The following is a 23,922-nucleotide window of genomic DNA, read 5'->3' on the forward strand; positions in this document are numbered from 1 at the left end:
ATAAGGGATCTGATCCATGCGGTCTCTCTCCTCTCTAGAAGAGGGACCTTGAGTCTTCGAAAGACTCACGCCATGTGACATCGGCAGAAATCCCTTCTTGGAATTCTGCATGGCAAACCGAAGGAGTACCTTGTCAATATATGTACTCTGACTTAGGTCAAGCAATCTCTTAGATCTATCTCTATAGATCTGTATCCCAAGAATACGAGATGTCTCACCTAAGTCCTTCATTGAGAAGCAACTCCCTAGCCATGTCTTGACAGACTGAAGCATAGGGATGTCCTTCCCAATGAGTAGTATGTCATCCACATACAGTATGAGGAAGACAACTATGTCCCCTACAACCTTCTTGTAGACACAAGGCTCATCTTCATTCTTGATGAAACCAAACTGTTTGATCGCATCATCGAATCGAAGATTCCAGCTCCGAGAAGCTTGCTTTAGTCCATAAATGCACCTTGCATACTCTACTAGTATGTTGTGGATCTACAAAACCCTCAGGTTGTGTCATGTACACATCCTCGAGTAGGTTTCCATTCAGAAATGCGGTTTTGACATCCATCTGCCATATCTCATAGTCATGGTAGGCTGCAATAGCAAGCATGATCCGAATGGACTTAAACATCGCCACTGGAGAAAAGGTTTCATCATAGTCAATACCATGAATCTGCTTGAAACCTTTAGCTACCAAGCGACCCTTATAGATAAGTCCATCCATGTCAGTCTTTCTCTTAAAGACCCACTTGCACCCAATGGGTTTTACCCCTTCAGGTGGATCAACCAAAGTCCATACTTGGTTGGTGTACATGGATTCTATCTCGGATCTCATGGCTTCTAGCCATTTCTCGGAATCTGGTCTCATCACAGCTTCTTGATAGGTGGTAGGCTCATCCTCTATGAGCACAATGTCATCATGGTCAGACAAGAGAAATGAGTATCTCTCAGGCTGACGACGTAACCTATCAGACCTGCGAAGAGGTATGTCTACTTGAACTGGTTGTTGTTCCTCAACTCCTTATGGAACAACATCATCCACAACACTTTGTGGTTCCAGTTCAATTTCCATCGAGGCATCAGTGCTATTGTTCACATCTTCAACTTCATCAAGATCGAACGTGCTCCCACTAGTCTTTCTAGAAACAAAATCCCTTTCTAGAAAGACCCCAGTCTTTGCCACAACTACCTTGTGCTGACTGGGAATGTAGAAGTAATATCCCTTAGTTTCCTTGGGATATCCGATGAAATAGCACTTGTCGGATTTGGGTCCTAACTTGTCTGAGACTTGACGTCTAACGTAAGCCTCACAACCCCAAATCCTCATGAAAGACACCTGGGCATCTCTCCCAGTCCATATCCTATATGGTGTCTTTATCACGGCCTTTGATGGAACTCGGTTGAGTATGAAAGCTGCCGTGTCTAGAGCATATCCCCATAGATATGTCGGAAGATCTGCGTGACTCATCATAGATCGTACCATATCTAATAAGGTACGATTCCTCCTTTCGGATACACCATTCCACTGTGGTGTTCCAGGAGGAGTGAGTTGAGATAAAATCCCACACTCAGCTAAGTAGTCACGAAACTCATGGCTTAAGTATTCACCACCTCGATCTGATCGAAGTACCTTAATACTCTTGCCAAGCTGGTTCTGTACTTCATTCTTGAATTCTTTGAACTTTCAAAGGATTCACTTATGTGTCATCAAGTACACATAACCGTATCTACTAAAATCATCAGTAAATGTGATGAAGTATCTATAACCGCCTCTAGCAGCAACATTGAAAGGGCCACATACATCACTATGTATGAGTCCTAACAAATCGGTTGCTCTCTCGCTATGCCCACTAAAGGGGTCTTGGTCATCTTGCCTCGTAGGCATGACTCGCATATCTCATATGATTCTAAATCAAATGAGTCCAGCAAACCATCCTTATGGAGCTGGGATAAGCGCTTGTCATTTATATGACCTAAGCGACAGTGCCAGAGGTATGTTTGGTTCATGTCATTTGACTTGAACCTCTTGGTACTAATGTTATAGATAGGGCTCTCAAGGTCTAGAATATAGAGTCCGTTTATTAGTGGTGCACTACAATAGAACATATCTTTCAAATAAACAGAACAACATTTGTCTTTTATTATAAAAGAGTATCCTTTCTTGTCTAAACAAGAAACTGAAACTATGTTCTTAGTAAGAGCAGGCACATAACAACAATCATCTAAATCTAGTACAAGCCCAGAGGGCAGAGATAGTTCTACAGCAACAGCAGCAACCCGTGCTCCATTGCCTACTCGTAGGTCTATCTCACCCTTCGTCAATGCCCTGCTATTCCTCAGCATTAGTACAAATGTGCGAAGCACATCCGGTATCTAATACCCACGATGAAGAAATAGAGAGGTTGACTTCTATAACATTTATACATGAAGTAGAAATCTTATTTCTCTTCTTCTTAAGATCTTCCAGGTATTCTTTGGAGTTCCTCTTCCAGTGTCTTGCTTGTCCTTGATATAGGTGACAAAGATGTTCAACCATATCGTAAGCGCTCATCAACTCATGTTGCTTCTGAAGCTCAGAGTTCATGGTTGCGAGCATAAGACAAGACACATCTAATGCGTCATCTTGATGCTTCTTGTAAGCTTCTCGGTCTGCTCGCGTGGCAGTGGCAGGAGGAGCCTCCGGAATGGGCTGCTCCAGAACGTACAGTTTACGTTCTTGGGTGAGAACTATTCTCAAGTTCCTGTACCAGTCCAGGAAATTTGCTCCGTTGAGCTTGTCCTTCTTAAGGGCAGATCGCAGAGAGAAAATGTTCGTATTTGACGTCATGGTTATCTACAACAGAAAAATTTGCAGAAATAAATATCATATCCTTTTAAAAATCATTTAATTAGGCCTTTTAATTAAATGATGCTCCCACTGAATTCTATAATTCTTGTGGGACAAGATCCACATCATACTAACCCTTGAGTTAGCTTTGGCTAATACGCCCAAGGCTTAGTATGGTCGGTAAGTAACGATTATCAATTACATCTCTATGCAACTCTTGTTTATAGAATCAATATATGCATTTATATTAAAACTCGAGTTAGCTTTGGCTAATACGCCCGAGAGTTAATATAGATGTGATTTTGACCTATCTTTTCCAACTGTTGGAATAATGCCTATAGTTGACTCGATCCAACCGAGTAACTAGGAATACTCAATCTAATTGAGTTTGTATTCACCCATGCGTTGATAGGCGGGACCAAGATTGTCCCTCCGTACCCTACCAAGATAATATGTATTGCTCTGCTTTGGCAGATTCAACAATACATGTGATCGAGGTAGTGATAGGTATCACGGCACGGTTAGGCATTTAGAGTTGGTTCGATCTAGATCTAATCTAATCGAGAAGGATGCATCTTGTGCATGACTTAGATCTAATCTAATCGCAAGGGTGCATCATGTGCACGACTTAGATCTAATCTAATCGTTAAGGCACTAATTAATTAATTAACTATTAAACATGCATCAGATACATAATAATTAATTAATTAATCTATTTGTGATTTAGTTATGGCCCTACTACGATCTTCTCAAGCCAATGAGAAGATCGAATGGTCAACCTAGGGTCAACAGCTTCTCCAAGCTCCTCCCTTTGACCACCTTGTGTTGCTCGTGCCCGCCTCGGAACTCCGTCTCGTGTGGACCCTCCACCGCTCCAATTTGTATATTACAATTTGAAACTCGAGTTACATTCGAGTCTAAATCTAATTTACAACAAGAATAAAAGACGAGGCACGACGCGCAGGTCGCGAATAATAAAATAACACGTAACAGCACGCAGGCCGTATTATGAATTACAACACAACCAATCATATTGGGTTTTGGGCCATGACTATCACAAATTAATATATATAATTCAAAATTATATATTTTCATAATTTTCTATAATTTTAAAATTAATTTTACAATTTTACAAGTAAAATTTCGCGGTCCCGTTTAGCGGTTTCGGGTCAGGGGAAGCGCCCCTACCCGCGATCTAACCATCGCGAGGGTTCCTTTGCGATCCAACAGCGCCTAAACCCGCTGTCCCAAAACGATTTGGGCCGAGACATTACCGTTTCGGAAAAATCTTCCCGACGGGTTCGTTTTTAGCGATTTCGGGTGCGATCGCGGAGCAAATCTCCTTGCGGGGTTAGGGGCAGCGCCCCTACCCACGATCTAACCATCGTGAGTTGCTCCGTTGCGATCTAAAGGCACCCGAGTACGCTGTCCCAAAAGATTTTGGGTCGAAACGAAGCCGTTTGGGAAAATTCTTCCCGATAGCCGAAGCCTAAAAGTGCCGAGACACTTGTGCTTCGCCTATAAGGAAAAATTACCCATAAAAACATAAAAATTGAATTTTTACAGAAAATCACAGAAGATTTTTGTTTTCCAAAAACCAAAAACTAACTCGTACAAGTCTTTGCACGTGGCTCTGATACCACTGTTGGGTTCTTCGAGCCGCGAAATCGCGGAAACCCCGAAGGACCCAAAGCCGTAGATCCGTGCAAAGATTCGTATAAAACAATTCGAAAAACTATTTCTTGTACGAGTTCAAAAACTGATCTACTACTTAGATCTATGAGGAAAAAGTGTTTACCCTTGATGCGATGCCCTTCGCGTTCCCGCTCGTCCAAATGATGCCGGATCTCAAGACCGTCAAGCGCCGGTCCTCTAGAAGTATCCACACGGACACACTAGATGGAGATGACCAAAAATCAAGGTGTGCTAGCACCTATGTGGTTCGGCCAAGGGAGGAGAGGGAGAGGGAGAGCTTGAGAGAGAGAAGGAGGAAGATGCACACAAGTAAATGAAAAATGAATTTTTTCACCCAAAAACCAAGTGGCCGGCCACATTTCAAAATTCACATTAATTGCATTAATTGTAATTAATATGAAACCATAAAATCACATTAATTGCATTAATTACAATTAATATGAAACCATTAAGAGAGTGGCTTTGTTACTTCCATGAGGTGGCACCCATGATGATGTGGAACATCATTATTGGTCCACCTAATGCCAACTCACCAATGAGGTGGCAAAAAGGTCAAGTCAAAATTGACCTTTGGTCTTCCTTCTCAAGTCAAGTCAAACTTGACTCAATCTCTACCATGGTGGATCTAATCCAACCATTTGATTCGAGCCAACTTAATATAATGAATCTAATTCATTAAATTAAATTGATTCAATGAGTCAAAATCTAAATTAGACTCATTTAACACATGAATCAACTTGAGTCGAACTCAAGTTAGCCCAATTAGGATTACTCTTAATCCAATTTGATTCATCAAATGAATCTAATCCTCTTGGTTCATCATATGAACCTAATCTCCACCTAATTGTCCTAAGTGTGTGACCCTATAGGTTCTTGTAACGTTGGCAATGCCCTAAACCCATTTAGGAGCATAAGTAATGAGCGGTATCTAACAACACATCATTACTACCCAAGTTACAAGAATGTCGAGATCCGACATCACCTTGTGACTACCAATTGTGACTACTCACAAAATAATGACAAGTGTCCTTCTATCCTAGACATCTAGATTGATCAATATGAGGCATAGACCGTGTCATCCTCTAATCAATCTAAATCTTGAACTCCAAGTTAGACTCACTCGATCAAATGAGCTCAACATCTAATGTTGACTCATTTGGGCATGGTCATGCGCTTAGTGGTCTCACTCTATCAAGAATAGCGATGTCGCTCCCGTCATATGGGAGGGATAGATCCCATCTACATCACTCATATCCCTCTGCATAATTCGTTACATACCCAGTAATCGCCTTTATAGTCCACCCAGTTACGGGTGACGTTTGACGAAACTAAAGTACATAACTCCTTATGTAGGGATCCATGGTGACTTCAGGTCTAAGGACTAATAGTCATACTAATAACCACATGAGAAAGTATATGACACTCATATAACGATCCATGATACTTTCTCATGGCGGGTCATTCAGTATACATTCTCTAATGCATACCCATGTGTCAGATTGATATCTCTATATCCATGACTTGTGAGATCAAGTCATCGAGCTGACCTACATGCTAGTCTTATTGTAGTAACATTGTCCCTGAATGCTAATACTCGACTAGGAATGATTTAGAGTAGTGTTCCCTATATCATCTCACTATCGATTCAACTAATCGATTGATATAGGTATGAACCTTCTACTCAAGGACGCTATTATACTTAGTCTATTTGGCACTAATATAAATAAGTATAATAACCAAACAAATGCCTTTATTAATATACAAGAATATGATATACATGAGTCCGTACAATCATCAAATGATTGGCTCTAGGGCTCTAACTAACAATCCTTGAGCACTTTGGTGACTACTAATTAGGCTTTAATCAAGTCTAATTTCGTCACCTTGGCCGGCCATACCAAGCTCTTCTTATAGAGCTTGGAACAAATCAGAACCTGATTTGCCCGTTACCAGTCGACTGGTCCTTCCACCAGTCGACTGGTGCCAGCCCAACGGCTCTCTCAACGGCTATGCTACAGTGCATCAGTCAACTGATCCATCACCAGTCGACTGCTATAATGCGCTACAGTAACTGCTACAGTACGCTACAGTAACTGCTACAATACCCCCGCTACAGTAGAATCCTAAAACTAAGATTTTACTCCGAGTACAATCTCTCATGCACTCGTACCCTCACTCTTATGACTCATTTGACGCTTTCTTTGCAGCTTTGACCTCTTGCATTCAAGCCTACTTCCTTTGGCTCTCGTCCCTCGGATGCATCCAAGCCCGTGGCTTGTCCCCAATGCCATCCTTCGCGTATGCCTCAAAGTCGCTTCCCTCGGCCCTTGTCCTCGCTGCCTTGTCCACGGTCCCTCGGATGCTCCATCTTTCACCGGACCCGAAGCCGTCAACCTGAGTCACATGTGTCACCTGCAGTCCTGCACAACTCAAGTACACATATCAAATAACGAGGGTAATCCTAACTTAAACCCTTTGCCCAAATACCAAAACACATGGTCCCGCGGACCATTGGGATTGCTCTAACATACAGGTCATCTTAGTCATGAAAACTTATACTTTGACATCTTAAGCAAGCATCTCATTAAGGTGTAGAGATGGGATGATTGGGTATAAGTTGAAGTGTCTGAAGGTATTTGGATAGCCCACAGAGGATTCATTGCTCCTTGCGAGGAGATGTATATACCTTATGACTACTCGTTAGGATTATTACTCAAAGACTTTGGTCAAAATATCACATCTTAAGAGTACGAGACTCTTAGACACATGTTAGAGTAATTTAAATCTACAGAATGAGAAAGTATTACTTGGGCTAAGTGTGACATAGTTATCCTAGATGGACTGACACATAGACCATGTCCTGAACCAAGTGGGTATAAGACGAGTGAAAAGAACGAGACATGACTTACTGTAGCTGCTGAAAGGTTTAGAAGTGGTTCTGAGATTAACCTATGATTTTTTGACTAATTAGAGATCATGATATACTATGAGGTGTCACTCATGATTATTCTATAATTGATAGTTAATTATGGATGACCAACATAATCGGAAACCTATAAGGTCACACGGACTATGAGTTTATCTAAGAGACATAAAATAAGTTTGAGAATTGGATTCTCAGATCGAGATAAATTAAATCTAGTTGGACCAGACGTGGGTAAATATGGAACTAGAGTGATGCAATGGGAGCATGGATGAGTCACATCTTTTAAAGACGAGTTGGACACTCTTTAATTTAATTAATGAACTAAATTAGTTTGATTCTTTAATTAAAAAAGGTTTGGTTATTGAACCAATATGGTTTGGTCTTGAATCAAATTTAAAGTTATTGATATAAATTGCGGGTTAAAAGATATGGATTCCATATATATATATATATATATATAGAGTGATCTCTTGCACGCCCGCACAGTGCGCGACTGTGTGCGTGTGCCGGAGATCACTCGTTTTTTTAAATTTTTTTTATTTTTTTAATATTTTTAATTAAAAAAATCAATTTAAAAAATTAATATTTTCTTATATAAATTTCTAATGCATTAATATATTCCCTCAACATATTAATAGTTTTTACTACTTTGACTTACTTTTAGAGGCTTATCTTTATCATTGTATCAATTGATATGTATTTTGCATGTGCCAACTTGAGCTTGAGCCTCTAGGATTTAAAAGTTTAATAAAATAATAAAATTAAAATATATATATATATCGAATGCAAGAAAGTAGGGCACATAATGTTCTTTAGTAAAAGGAAAATAGTTCGTTTTATGCTCACGCATAATGAGAACAAAATTTTCAACTTAAGCATCCACCGTTAAGGTTAGGGATGTAAACATGTCGAATCGAATCGAACAATATTAGGCTTGAGTTTGACTCGTTTAAGTTATATTAGGATTTGAGTTCGACTCGAGTTTAAATTAATTTTTTATCTCAAAGCTCAAGCTCGGCTCGTTTTAAAATTACCAAGCTCGTGAATAGTTCGAGCTCAGTTCGTTATTAGCACGATTATCATAGTTAACGAGTCTAACTCGTTAAGGGAGTTTGGGCTCGTTTTAGAGCTTGTGTTTTGACTCGTTTTAAGGCTCGTTTTAGAGCTCGCTTTATAGGCTTGTTAAGCGAGTTTGAAAATTTGTTTGAATAAATATTCAACTAAAATAATATAAACTCAACACATCATTGAACATTCTAAACTACTACATTAAACTTTAAAACTTAACACATCATTAAACATCTTCGTGAGCCCTTTGCTCAAGCTCGAGTTCACGAGCCTATTAACGATATGTTCTCAAGCCCTTTAAACTAGCCGAGCTTGAGCCCTTTAAACGAGCCGAGCTCGAGCTGGCAAGCCTATAAACGAACATGTTCATAAGTTCACGAGCCGAATGCCCTTAAACTCTAGCTCAGCTTGATAAAATTATCGAGTTCGAAATCGAGCTCGAGCTCGGCTCATTAAGATAAATGAACAAATTCGAACGAATTTTTTTATCGAATCAGGTTCCAAATAATTTATGAACTATTTGATTCATTTACATCCCTAATTATGATATCATTGATTGAAAGTGTTAGTCTCATCCTAATATTAAGTTCTACAACATTTGACGATTGACTTGTTCTTTGGAAATCGATATGGTAGTAGTACATACATGCTCTCCTGCGCGACTTCTCCTCGCTTCTACTCTACGCCCCTCCCCCTCAACTTCTACAACCACGACGCCAGTCAAGATGTCTCAACGCCCTTCCCCCTACGACTTCGACAACGACGGCATACGTCGGCGGAGATGTCTCCACTCCCTTCCCCCTGCGGCTTCAGCAACCACGGCGCCGTCCGAGATGGCTCGACGACCTTCCCCCTACGACTTCGACAACCACAGCGCCGCCTGAAATGAGACGTCTTCCTCCCGCCACGGCACCACCTCTCCAGGTAGCCGATTTAGATCTGCTTTCGTTTCCGAACTCGTGACGGATTCGATTGTGCGGTAGTGAATGTCGATTTTAAGTCGTTCACTTTTTTTATTTGGGTTTGGAGGTTTAGGCTGTGATTGTGTGTCTTCTTCTTCTCTCGAAAAGCGCTGCTCTACTGTGTTTGGGTTTGAACAACGCCGCCCCCAATTCTGCCCCCTTTGTTAATTAATTAATTAACATTTTTTTAAAATTTTTTACAAATATGATCATTAATTAATTATGATCATGCTCTACTACTCCATCCGAGAGACATCTCCAAGCCTCAGTTCAAGATCTAGCTCCTCCACATCAAGATTGACTCCGATTTTTTTGATCAAGAAAGGTGTCATGGAATTGGTGTCCCTCTCTTCGTGATACCTTTGTTCATCCCCTTTCTCCTCTCTCGCTTCATCATCTTTGGATTACTTGTTTATAAGAATCAATTTCATACATTCCGGCTTCGACAACCCGTTTCGAGAGGAGATTTGTATAAAAAGTTTGGTTAATTCGGTTTTCCATTGAATTTCTATTTGTTTGATATTCAGTTTTTTTATAAAACAAGTTCAATATTTAAAAAAAAATCAGTTTATTCAAATTTAACCGAATAATTATTCTTAATCATAACCAACCAAAGGTACCCTACAAAAGGCAGGAAGCATCCTTTTCTATCAATATTTGTAACATTCAAATCAAGTCAAGGATATTTTCTTCTGTGTGCACTTATTTCCCCAAGGTCAGGACGGTGGCCATTCACATGGCAGCAACATGTGCCCTTAAAACGGCAATGATAAACTATTATCAATGATTTGTGGTCTGAAATCAATGACATCACAGTAGTTCAAAAACTGACCCAACATTAGTGCAGCTTCCCAAGCTTAGAACCCTGTGACAGTTCTGTCGTCGTAAGAACTCAGAGCATGCAGGTGCATGCATTAGGCTCCCTTTTTTACTGCAGGGTAAGGGTTTAATTTCTGACTAAAAGAGATAACATGATCCATGTGATCAGCTTGCTTGCTGAATCTATCCACTCCTCCCTCTCTCTCCCCCTCTATAAATATCCCACAGAAGAAGTCAGCATCAGCATCATTCAAGATTTCACTCGAATAAGAGGCATCGATCAGCTTCGATGGGCTCTTGGGTGCGCACCATCACCACCTCCTTCAGGAAGGCTTGCACGCTTCTGATCAATCCACCGCGAGACGAGAAGAAGCCTCAGCCAGGCGTCAGTCAGTATTGCGATGACCTGCATGAGAGGCACACGACGGCTCTCCATGGCGAGGTGATGGCCTGCTCGTACCATGACGTGCAGGTGATGTGGTCGCTGCTCGATAAATCCCGCTCCGAGGAAGGCAGTCGGCGTTGATTTCAAGCATATCAAGTAGTAGCTTTTACAAAAAAAAAAAAAATTCCTTCACCTTTTTCTTCTTCTGTACTTTTTTTAGTGTGGAGGAGAGGGAGGTGGGGCATTCCTTGGGTTCCAAGGGAATCAGTAGATCGATCAATCCCCATGGTGGTCATGTGTCCATGGTGAGATTTTAAAGCATAACGAGCCGTGTAAATAGTTAGTAGTCTCATCTGTGTTTTTCTCTGTAAGCAAGGGATATTCCCAGGTGCAGATTTGAGTATATTTTTTAGTGGGCATTTCTGCGGCCGGTGCTGCTGCTTTTCTCTTGATAATCAAGGAGCCTCGTTTGAAGGGGAATCTATCAGTAAACAAGTGGCTGGAAACTAATAATGTATCGAACATATCAGTGGAGACATATCATAGAGAAATTAAATTATTGCTCTCAATTTGCCCCATCCAAATGCCCATCTCCTTTCACGTGCTTGTTTAATGCGACCTTTTGATTATTTTATTTTATTTTAATTTTTTTTGGGTTTTTCTTTTGCGACTGTGGACCTGTGGTTGCTTGATGATCTGAATGGCCGAATAGATTTTAACTGATTAATTTAATTTTGGGTAAATAACTGATGAAGATCTTTGAATCGGGCCTTTGGAATCTTTTAAGATAAATGATTTTCTGAAAGTATTTCAAAACTCGAGGAAGGTTTTCAACTTATTAAAGTTGAATGGGAATCTTGACATTTGTATAACGTTGTGTAACAAAAAATATAGAGGCACAAGACAGTGGAATATGTTGGTGAAGAGGATAAGATTGAGAGACAAAGAGGATATAATTTTGTCTATATGTATCTGTCCCTTAAATGTCAAGTACAAAAGAAATATTTATACGTACAAGAAACTTTAGACACTCCTCAATATTAATTTTTTAGTATCACATACAATGAATGTGTTAAATGATGATTTATAATCGATTACCTAGACTATTAATGGTCTTTATAATTTTTTCTAGACTAGTCAAAGTCTTTCACTAGTATTTATAATTTCTATGCGGTCAAGCTAATTCCACTGCGAGCATTTATGAATTCCTCTATGAATTGAAGTCATGTATGTGTATCAAGTAAAGAAAAGAAAAATAAAACAACAACCTTATCTCTTCCAAAAAAAAAAAAATCCTTACGTTTGTCTCCAACAAAGTTACACTAAAAAAAAATAATACTAATTTAGCCATAAATTTTTATGACGATCAAAATTTATCACCCATATAACAATAAAATTTATAATAAAAAAATAATCATCATAAATTAGTAATAAAAATTATTTTATCCCTAAATTAATAACATAAATAATTTTTTACTAAAGTCATCACAAAAAATAAATTTATCGCAAAAATCATTGCAATTTGGCGATGAATTCAGATTCATGACAAATTTACGACGAATTTTAAATTAATCCTCAATTTGGCAACGAATTCAAAATTCGTCTCCAATCTAGTGACAAATTTGAAATTCGTTGCCAAATTAGAAAAACCCTAAGTTATCTCATTCTGCCCTAAGTTATCTCATTTGGCAACGAATCCAAAGTTCGTCGTCAAATTGATGATGAATTTTAAATTCATCGTCAAATTGAAAAGCCCTAAGTTATCTCATTCATTGGCGACGAATTACAGATCCATCGTCAATTTGAAAAATCCTAAATTATCTTATTTGGCCTTAAGTTATCTCATTTGATGACGAATTTAGATTTGTTGCCAAATCAAATAACCCTAAGTTATCTCATTTGACAATGAATATGAAATTTGTCACCAAATTAGATAACTTAGGGCCGAATGAGATAATTTAGGGCTTTTGCTTTTGACATCAAATTTATAACTTTCGACCAAATGAGATAACTTAGAGCTATTCAATTTTCAGATTTGTCACTAAATTATGAATTTTAGATTTGTCGTCAAATTGCCCTAAGTTATCTCATTCGGTCCCACCTCCACAAATTTCCTAATCCCCTATCTCCCTGGAGGCGACGACGATGGCAATAGCGACAAAGGAGAGTTGTTGTGGCAAGCTTCATCTCCTCTCCTTTCTCCTCAGTACAAAAAATTCACTGTTTAGCGACGAATTTTGCAACATATTTCAAAAAAAAAATTGTTGCAAAATGAATTTGTGATGAAATTTGCGACGCAACAATATTCGTTGCAAATCAGTCGTCCCAAAATTTTGCGACGAAAAATAGAAAATTCATTGCTAATTTTGCGACAAAATTTTTTTTTGTCGTAAACTTCCCTAAACCCAAGAATCCAATTTTTTACAAAGAAAATCAAAATTTGTTGTAAATTTGCAACGAAAATCAAAATTCGTCGCAGATTTGCAACGAATTGTAATTCGTGGTAGATTTGCAACGAATCTAAATTCGTTACAAATTTGTGACAAATTCATAATTTTTGTTGCAAAACTTCAATAAAATAGTAAATTACGATATATTTGCAATGGGCCCTTTTTTGTTGTAAAATTCATCGCAAAAGTAAAAAAAATTACCAACAATTTTTCCTTTTTAGTATTTATCATATATACAAATTAAACTGCAACAAAACTAAATTATCACACAAATACATCAAAAATGAATACAAACACAACCAGAACATAAATCAAAACATTCAAAATATCCAAACATGTTCCATACTTCTAAATACAACAAACAATATGTTTCATCAACTTACGACTAAAAACTAACCAAATTAGAATACAACTAACCAAGTTAGAATAGTTAACAATACAACAATAGAAATAAATACAACCAAGTTCAACAAACATAATATCCAACAATCTCATACCACAATGTCTCAAAACCAAGAATAGATAAAATAGAAAATAATCTGATACTCGAGAGATCTTTCTCATTCCAATCTTTTACTGCTACATGCATTAGAAAATAAACAAATAAAATGTATCATTTATAACAAAAAGAAAATCCTATAAACTAACACAAAAATAAATTTATAAATACTTACTTATTTTTTACATGAATTTTCAGTCTTAGCCTCATCTAGGGGTGTAAATAAACTAAGTCGCTTGTGAGCTATTCGAAACTCGATTCAATAAAAACTCGTTTAATGAGGCTCATTAAGATAAATAAATCAAGCTCAAGCTTCACAATACTTGGCTCGTTAGCTCATGAACATGTTTGTTAGTAAGTTCATGAATAAACTTTTAAATAAAAAAAATAATAGTTTTGATATTGAATTTATAGATTTTACACTCTACTTATAAAAATTATAGACAAATATATTAAATTTATTTATTAGAATAAAATTATAAATTTTAATAAGAATATTATAATTTTCTCTAAATATATAGTTTAGTTTTTAATAAATATTTAAATTTATAATTTATATTTATTAAGCTCGTTTAGGCTCGATAAAAGCTCGAATAAGCTCGTGAGGCATGAATATATTCGTTAAATAAAGCTCGAGCTCGGCTCGATTATAAACGAGTCAAACTCAAACATTCAAGAGTTCGGCTCAACTCGGCTCGATTACACCCCTAGCCTCATCAATCTTGTGTACTAATCAAAAATATAAAAAATGAAGGATTTACAAACTTAAGAAAAAAAAATCAAAAATACTAATTACAAACATTCATGCAATATTGTTATCATCGTCAGCAGCATCAACACCAATATAAGGAGGAATATAACTTGTACCAGAGCTAAACTACTAAAATTATGCATAATAAATTCTTGTTGTCGGCGCATTGCTATTATATCATGATCCCTTTGTGAGTTTTGTTGTTGTATTTCTTGAATTATATTTGTCGATCACTTTCATGTATTATGTTTTTTAAATTACTAACTTCTTCAGTTAAATTATGGATCTGTGTCGTTACTACTGGTAGGGTAGAAGAAGAAAAAGATCTACGCGGAACATTATGGGTTCTGCTCATAGAACCCATATTTAATATCCTTCCCCCTTTGACTCCCCCAGATGTCTCTAGCCATAACTCCAAATTATTAGTAACAGACGACTCAAATAGGGCATTGTTATTGTCATCACTTGAACTTCTCTGTGATAACAATAGTTGATCATATCTCTCCTATGAAAAATTAAAATTTTAATTATAGTAGGTACAAAATTAATAAAATCTAGGTTACAAATTAATATTAAAAATTAACTCAAACCTTAATGGTTAGAGCTATGTCTCCGCTCCAAGTTTTATCTTTTTTTTTTAAAAGTCGGGACAAAAGTATCTATAAAACTATTTTAACCCAGTGATAAACTCATCAGTTAAACCGCGACGTTCAAGTAAATTTTTATTATATATCCAACTTCTTTCATTCTGCATTTTACTTATTTCAAAAAATTACATTAATAAAAACTCCTAAACAACACACCAATGGTCAATACATACTTAGTTCACATACAAATGAAATTAAAATATAACAAAAAAAATATATCAATCCTATGGTATTCTATCACTATCGAAATATATTAATCCTATACTAATGCTATTATTATCAAAATATATCATTACTATATAAATGCTATCATTATTAAAATAACATATGTAAATAAATATACCTAATAAATGTGAACAAAAATCAATCTATCCAAGCAATTTCAAATACAAACCTACACAAACAACAATATAAAATTTACATTCACACATCTCAGTCTACAAATTAACAAATATAATCTTGCCCGCCTACTACAGCCAACGTCAGCATCGGTAATGGGTGGCAAAGGCCATTGGAGGCCGCCAATGGCTAAGCCAACCTCGGCCAAGGCTGGCAGTAGACAACAAAGCTCGCTAGAGGCTGCCAGCAGCCAAGCCAACCCTTGCCAAGTTCAGGAAAGGTCGGCAGTGGTCGACCAATTTGCCCACGAGGCGGCCCCGGCCGCTTGCGACAGCTGGCGACAGTTGTGTAGGACCCTTGGCGGCCGGCTAGAGGGGTTGAATAGTCCTGTAAAGAAAAACAAACCTTCATCGAACTTTATAGCTTTATTAAACTAACAATTGCATAAAACAAGTTTAAGAAGTAAACTAAGAGTAGAGACACGAAGGGGTTACTAGGTTACAACCGGGGAGGTTGTTAATCCAAGAAAGTTGAAAGCTCAATAAATAGTCTCCTTCAAGAGGAGAAGCCTCTTACAGCGTTGATGGCTCACAAACAAGTAGTAGAACAAACTATAAGTGTTTACAAGTGTTCTATCAGAACCATTTGGACCAAGGCTATATTTATAGCTCTAGTTGAGGTGCCTAGAAGGGTTCTAGGCACCTCTAGGGGGATAAAACTTTATTCCTGTTGCAACACAATGTGTTATGTCGTGTTTTGGATAAATTTCAATTCCGGGCGCTTGGAAAGGTTCCGGGTGCCTAGACCAAGTCTAGGCGCCTTGGATAGGTCTAGGCACCCCGGACTATCTCGGGGGGCCCCGGACCAAAAAGTCAGTATTTTGTTGATTTTCGATCCCGGTCTTCCGCTCCGATTCCGTTTACATTGGTCCGAGTCTTTCACTCCGGCTAGGCTCACTTGGGTGATCTCGGCCATTCGAAATAGGGCTCACCCAAACTCAACTTTCAGCCTTCAAGTAGTCTTCCACTCCATCTTCTCATCCCTCAGAAATGTCGTGTGCCTCTTTCTCTTCCGCCCGCAGCACCTCGTACCTCGGACGCACCGAACCCATCGGCTCTCTCCCATGCCGTCCTTCTTGCTAGCTGCGTCTTTCGCTCGACTTCCTATACTCCTAAGTTCCTGTACACTTAGACACAGGGGTTAAATACCAACAAGACCTAACCTAACTTGGTTGATCACATCAAAACTGTTAGAATTTGAGAGATGTCCTAAGGCAATCATCTTACGATTTTTTCTATTTATTTGATAAGTATAGATTCACTATTTGAGTGCATATTATATGTTTAATTGTCTTAAACTCATTTATTGAATGGCCGTAATATAATTCATAGCATGAGAGAATTTGTGATTGGATCGCAACTAGTGATTATCTCTACATGTGTAATTATGAATATATTAAAATTTTCCTAGTCGTCGAATTGATGCATTCGGACATCATCAATTCTATAAGACTAGTATAGGTTATACTCCTTAGTTCGACCAAAAATTTATTTTCTCATTGGCTAGAGATATTGGAATGTCGAGAGTTAAATGTGGATGCTGGTTATGGTAACTAGTTCTTTAGAGTAACTTTCTATAAGACTTCATATGACTCTCTACATATATATAGATATGTCTACGAAGTTCTTACTACAACACGAGTGCAAGTTTCCTTTGACTTAAGGTATACAAGTCATCTTGATCATGAAGACTTATACTTTGACATCTTAAGTAAGCATCTCATTGAGGTGTGGACCTGGGGCGATTGGGTACAAGTTGAATTGTCCAAAGGTGTTTGGATAGCCTATAGAGGATTCACCTCTTCTTTCTAGGAGACGTATAACCTATGACCACTCGTTAGGATTATTACTCAAAGTCTTTGGTAAAAGTATCACATATTAAGAGTGTGAAACTCTTGTACACATGTATGAGTAATTTGAATCCGCAAAACGAGGAAGTATTACTTGGACTAGGTGTGACGTTGTCAACCTAGTGGGGACAAGACACATAGACCATGTCCTGAACCAAGTGGGTGTAAGATGAGTGAAAGGAACGAGGCACAACTCACTGTAGCTGCTGAAGGATTTATAATTAATTCTAAGATCAACTATGATTTTCTGATTAATTAGAGATCATGATGTACTACTAGGTGTCACTCATGATCATTCTATAATTAAGTAATTAATTATAGATGGACAAGATAAACTGGGAACCTATTGGATCACACATACTAACGAGTCTCTAAAAAACATAAAACAATTAAAGAATAGGATTCTTAGATCAAGAGATAAATGTTTGGTTGGAGCATACATAAGACAAATATGGAAATATTTATCACAATGGAAGCGCGGATGAGCCACATTTCTTATGGAAGAGTTGGACCATATTTGGTTTAATCACAAATTAGTCATGAACCAAACCAAGGGGTTAATGGGATAATTTTTTGTTAAGGGATAATTGATTGGATTTGGTGTTTTTAATCCAACTCATTAATGAGGACTATATATTGATATGATTGAGAGAAAATTATACACATGAGATCATTAATTGACTTATAAGATTTTGAAAAATCTTAACCCAATTTCTCTTCTCCTCTCCCTCTCCCATCTCTCTTTGCCGCCGCCAACAAGGGGAAGGGCTTCCCCTTGTTGCCGTGACCACCACAAGGAAGAAATCTCTTCCTTGTGTGGTTCTCTTCCTCTTCCTCTTGATCTCTCCTCTTCGTTCGTGGCTAGTAACTTCCGAAGGAGAGGCTTATACTCAAGGAGTTGTCTTGAGGAGCTTGACATGGATACGAATAGAGGCGAGATTCGACAACATCACTACGGTTGATGTCCTTCTCGTTATAGGTTATCCGTAAGGTACACTTAGCATAAATTTATTTTCCGTAAAAAATTTAATTATGTGATCATGTTTGGCATGTTGTATCTTTGAATACGTGTGATGTAATAATTTAGGAATTATTATAGTTTTATTTTCCACTGCACATGTTTACGAAACATGTTTTAGCACACACCGTATTGGGCATATCCCAACAGTGGTATCAAAGCCTGATTGTGCTTCGACATGATCGTAAAATTATTTTACGGTTCGTAATTTATGTTGTAATTAATTTTAAAATTTTTCTAGAATTATTAATATTTTTATATTTTTGGAAACATTCTTAAATTATTAGGAAATTTCATTTTTAGAAAGTTTCTGATATAATTTCAAAAAATTAAATTTAGAAATATTCTGTTAATTTAGTAATTATTATTTATGGAATTTTTTGAAATTTTAAGAAATACTATATTTTTAGAAAATTTCCTAATTTGTTAAGTAATGCTAAATATGGAAAGATTCTGAAATTTTTAAAAAAATCTACATCTTAGATATTCTAAATTAAATTATAGAATTAATCTTTTCTTTACTTTTCAAATTTATTAAAATATTTCATTTTTAGAAAGTTTTCTAAATTGTTCGAAAATACCAAATTTAAAAAGATTTTAAAAAATCATAAAAATATAGATTTTATGACGTAGCTGACCCAACCATCACAGTTTTGTTTGTTAAAGTATAAGTATTTTACTTGAGTACAAAATCAAGGTCGCAGTTTTGTTTGTTAAAGCTTCGTATGTAGATTTTTGTTTAAGCATTTCAATGGTAGAATTTGTTTAAACATTTCAGTTTTTAAAGAAGCATTCTTTTATTAGAAGTATTAACAAGTATAAGTATTTTACTTGGGAAGGCTAGTACCTGACTTCCAAGGTTGTCGTTAAACAAATCCAGGTGACCATTTCCGAGGTCTCAGCCCTGGAAAGACCAAGGTCTTTACCCTCGTAGGACTGGTGGCTCGCTACCTCAGTTTCTATTAGGGAGCGCGCAATGGTACTAAGCATGGGCCCAAAAGATTATTATTTTCAAGTATAAAAGTATAAGATTTTAAACAAGTGAAATAAGCTTCACAAAAGTTTAAAATTCAGCAAGTTTAGTTTCTTTTATGCTAGCATGTTATTTAGAATTTTCTTGCTGTTATTTGCTATTAGATGAGCAGCTTTACATGTTTAACATTTCAGTATATTCACATGCATATTCGAGTTTTGTGAGTTAGATAGCGCTTACTAAGCAATTTTGCTTATAGTTGCATTTCCTCTTACTGCAGATAAAGGAAAGGAAAAGTTTTAACGAAGGAAGGCGACAAGGAGGTGCGGATGGATGTGTGATGTTTGGACTATGGAAGCCTTGGGATTTAGTTTAATAATTCATTAAGACTTTGTATTCAGAATATTGGAACCATTCTTTCATGTTGTTAGATTTGCATTGGATATTTTATGTTTAGAACTCTTTCTTTTAATTGCCATGCACATTGGTTTATTATCTTAGTTGTATCATTGTTTCATGCTTGTGTAGATTCATATATATAGTTTTTAGCATGTTCAGATGTATGTATAGTTTTAGTTGTGAACGTATGCTTGAGTAGTATGTTTTCCGCTGTTACATATTGTATTCTTTGAGTTTTGAGAGTTTTAAGCATAGATAATTTCATGTGAGCAACATTAGTTAAGTAAAGTTAGTAGTCCAGTAGCGCTCCACCCTCACAGACTAGTAGTGAGGAGGGTGCGGTGTTACAAGTTGGAAAATTTGAGAATTGTTCTCAAAGCTGAGAAGCTAGCTTATAACCTTGATTAGACTCTTCCCACCAGTCTTGATGCTGACATAATTGCGGACCAACTGTTGGCCTTTCAGAAACATAAGGATGATTCTATACTTGGTAGTTGCATCATGCTAGCTGCTATGACTCCTAAATTATAGAAACAACATGAGCATTTGGATGCTAATGATATTATCTATCATCTTCATGAGCAATATGATGAGCAAGCTATATTTGAAAGGTTCGAGGTCTCCAAGCTTCTATTTTGCTCAAAGATGCAGGAGGGTTCGTTTGTAGTACAATATGTATTAAAGATAAATTGTTACATAGAACATTTAATATCACTCGATTTTACGATGGATCATGAGTTAAGTATTGACTTAATTCTATATAGTTTACCGAAAAGTCATTCACAATTTGTGATGAACTATCGGATAAATAATTTAGAATCGACCATCCACGACACTGTGGAGCCTTCTGCTAAAAGTGAACAGAAAACTGTGATGTTAGTAGACTCCTCCAAGAAAGGTTCTAAGAGGAAGCCAAAACATTAGGCTAAAGGGAAGTGCAAAAAGGCCAAGACAGTAGTGTTAGTTAGAGCCCTAGAGCCAATTATTTGATGATTGTATGGACTCATGTATATCATATTCTTGTATATATATAAAGGCATTGGTTTTTGGTTATTATGCTTATTTGTATTAGTGTCAGATAAAATAAGTATAGTAACGTCCTTGAGTAGAACGTTCATACCTATATCAATCGATTAGTTGAATCGATAGTGAGATGATATAGGGAACACTACTCTAAATCATTCCTAGTCGAGTATTAACATTCAGGGACAATGTTAATACAATAAGACTAGCATGTAGGTCAACTCGATGACTTGATCTCACAAGTCATGGATATAGAGATATCAAGCTGACACATGGGTATGCATTAGAGAATGTATACTGAATGACCCGCCATGAGAAAGTATCATGGATCGTTATATGAGTGTCATATACTTTCTCATGTGGCTATTAGTATGACTATTAGTCCTTAGACCTGAAGTCACCATGGATCCCTACATAAGGAGTTATGTACTTTAGTTTCGTCAAACGTCACCCGTAACTGGGTGGACTATAAAGGCGATTACTGGGTATATAACAAATTATGCAGAGGGATGTGAGTGATGTAGATGGGATCTATCCCTCCTATATGACGGGAGAGACATCGATATTCTTGATAGAGTGAGACCACGAAGTGTATGGCCATACCCAAATGAGTTAATATGAGATATTGAGCTCATTTGATTGAGTGAGTCTACTCGGCGTTCAAGATTTAGATTGGTCAGAGGATGACACGGTCTATGCCTCACATTGATCAATCTAGATGTCTAGGATAGAAGGACACTTGTCACATACTGTGAGGAGTCACAATTAGTAGTCACAAGGTGATGTTGGATCTCAACATTTCTTGTAACTTGGGTAGCAATGATGTATTGCTAGATGCCGCTCATTGCTTATGTTTTTAAAGGAGTTTATAACATTGCCAACGTTACAAGAACCTATTGGGTCACACACAAAGAACATGTGCATGGAGATTAGGTTCATATGATGAACCAATAGGATTAGATTCATATGATGAATCAAAGATTGGATTCAAATTAGACTTATTGAGTTAGACTCAATTAGATTCAATTGTTGAATGAGTCTAATTTAAATTTGATTCATGAGTCAATTTATATTAATGAATTGAGATTCATTAAATTAAAATTGACTTGAATCAAAGATTGGATTTAACTCAACAAGGAAGAAAATTGGTCATGTTTGACTTGACCAAATGGAAGTTGAAACATCAAGTTTGACTTGATGTCTTGCCACATCATCATGAAGGTTGACTCATCCTACTTGGTATGACCAATCTAGCCACATCATTAGCCACATCATCTCCTCATTTAATGGTGTGCCACCTCATGGAGGTTACACACCAAATGCATTAATGTGGCCGGCCACATTAATGTGGGAGTTACACTAGTGTGGCCGGCCACACTAAGTGAGGAGAATGTTTTCATTTGGTGGTAATTGAATGGTGTTCAATGCTTCTTCTTCCTTGGGTGCTTCTCCCTCTCTCTTGGCTGCTTTTGGTCGTGGCTTCATGGTGGAGAAGAAGTGAGAGTTGATTCCAAGCAACTAGGTGGTGTGAAGGTCACAAAAGGAGAGTACCTAGAGGAGTGTATGAGTTCCTTTTCCCTTCTCTCCTTTCTCACCTTTTAGATCCAATCCGAGAGCCCTAGAAAGTGCTAGCACACTTGTGGGTTCTCCTCTCCATCTTTGAGTGGTAGAAGACCACTCCTTGTTCGTGTGGATACCGCTAGAGGACCGTTCGCTTGACGGTCTCGAGATCCGGCTACCTTTGGACGTTGCGGGATTACGAAGGGCACGCATCAAGGGTAAACGTTTTTCCCTCGTAGATCTAAGTAGTAGATCGGTTTTTGAACTCGTACAAGAAATAGTTTTTCGAATTTTGTATACGAATCTTTGCACGGATCTACGGCTTTGGGTCCTTCGGGGTTTCCGCGGCCCGAAGAACCCAACAGTGGTATCAGAGCCACGTGCAAAGACTTGTACGAGTTAGTTTTTTGGTTTTTGGAAAACAAAAAGCTTCTGTGATTTTCTGTAAAAATTCAATTTTTATGTTTTTATGGGTAATTTTTCCTTATAGGCGAAGCACAAGTGTCTCGGCACTTGTAGGCTTCGGCTATCGGGAAGAATTTTCCCAAACGGCTTCGTTTCGACCCAAAATCTTTTGGGACAGCGAACTCGGGTGCCTTTAGATTGCAACGGAGCAACTCAAAATGGTTAGATCGTGGGTAGGGGCGCTGCCCCTAACCCCGCAAGGGGATTTGCTTCGCGATCGCACCCGAAATCGCTTAAAACGAACCCGCCGGGAAGATTTTTCCGAAACGGCAATGTCTCGGCCCAAATCGTTTTGGGACAGCGGGTTTAGGCGCTGTTGGATCGCAATGGGACCCTCGCGATGGTTAGATCGCGGGTAGGGGCGCTGCCCCTGGCCCCGCAAGGGGATCCGTTCCGCGATTGCGCCCGAAACCGCTAAACGGGACCGCCGGGAAATTTTACTCGTAAAAATTGTAAAAATTAATTTTAAATTATAGAAAATTATGAAAATATATAATTTTGAATTATATATTAATTTTGTGATAGTCATGGCCCAAAAACCCAATATGATTGGTTGTGTTGTAATTCATAATACGGCCTGTGTGCCGTTATGTGTTTGCGAGTGTTGTATTGTATTCGCGACCTGCGCGTCGTGCCTTCTCTTATATTCTTGTTGTAAATTAGATTTAGACTCGAATGTAACTCGAGTTTCAAATTGTAATGTACAAATTGGAGCGGTGGAGGGTCCACACGAGACGGAGTTCCGAGGCGGGCACGAGCAACACAAGGTGGTCAAAGGGAGGAGCTTGGAGAAGCTGTTGACCCTAGGTTGACCATTCGATCTTCTCATTGGCTTGAGAAGATCGTATCAGGGCCATGACTAAATCACAAATAGCTTAATTAGTTAATTGCTTATGTATATGATGCATGTTTAAAAAGTAATTAATTAATTAGTGCCTTACGATTAGATTAGATCTAAGTCATGCACATGATGCACCCTTGCGATTAGATTAGATCTAAGTCGTGCACAAGATGCATCCTTTTCGATTAGATTAGATCTCGATCGAACCAACTCAAAATGCCTAACCGTGTCGTGATACCTATCACTACCTCGATCACATGTATTGTTGAATCTGCCAAAGCAGAGCAATACATATTATCTTGGTAGGGTACGGAGGGACAATCTTGGTCCCGTCTATCAACGCATAGGTGAATACAAACTCAATTAGATTGA

This window comes from Zingiber officinale, chromosome 8A (assembly GCF_018446385.1).
Source record: "Zingiber officinale cultivar Zhangliang chromosome 8A, Zo_v1.1, whole genome shotgun sequence".
Taxonomy (NCBI): Eukaryota; Viridiplantae; Streptophyta; class Magnoliopsida; order Zingiberales; family Zingiberaceae; genus Zingiber; species Zingiber officinale.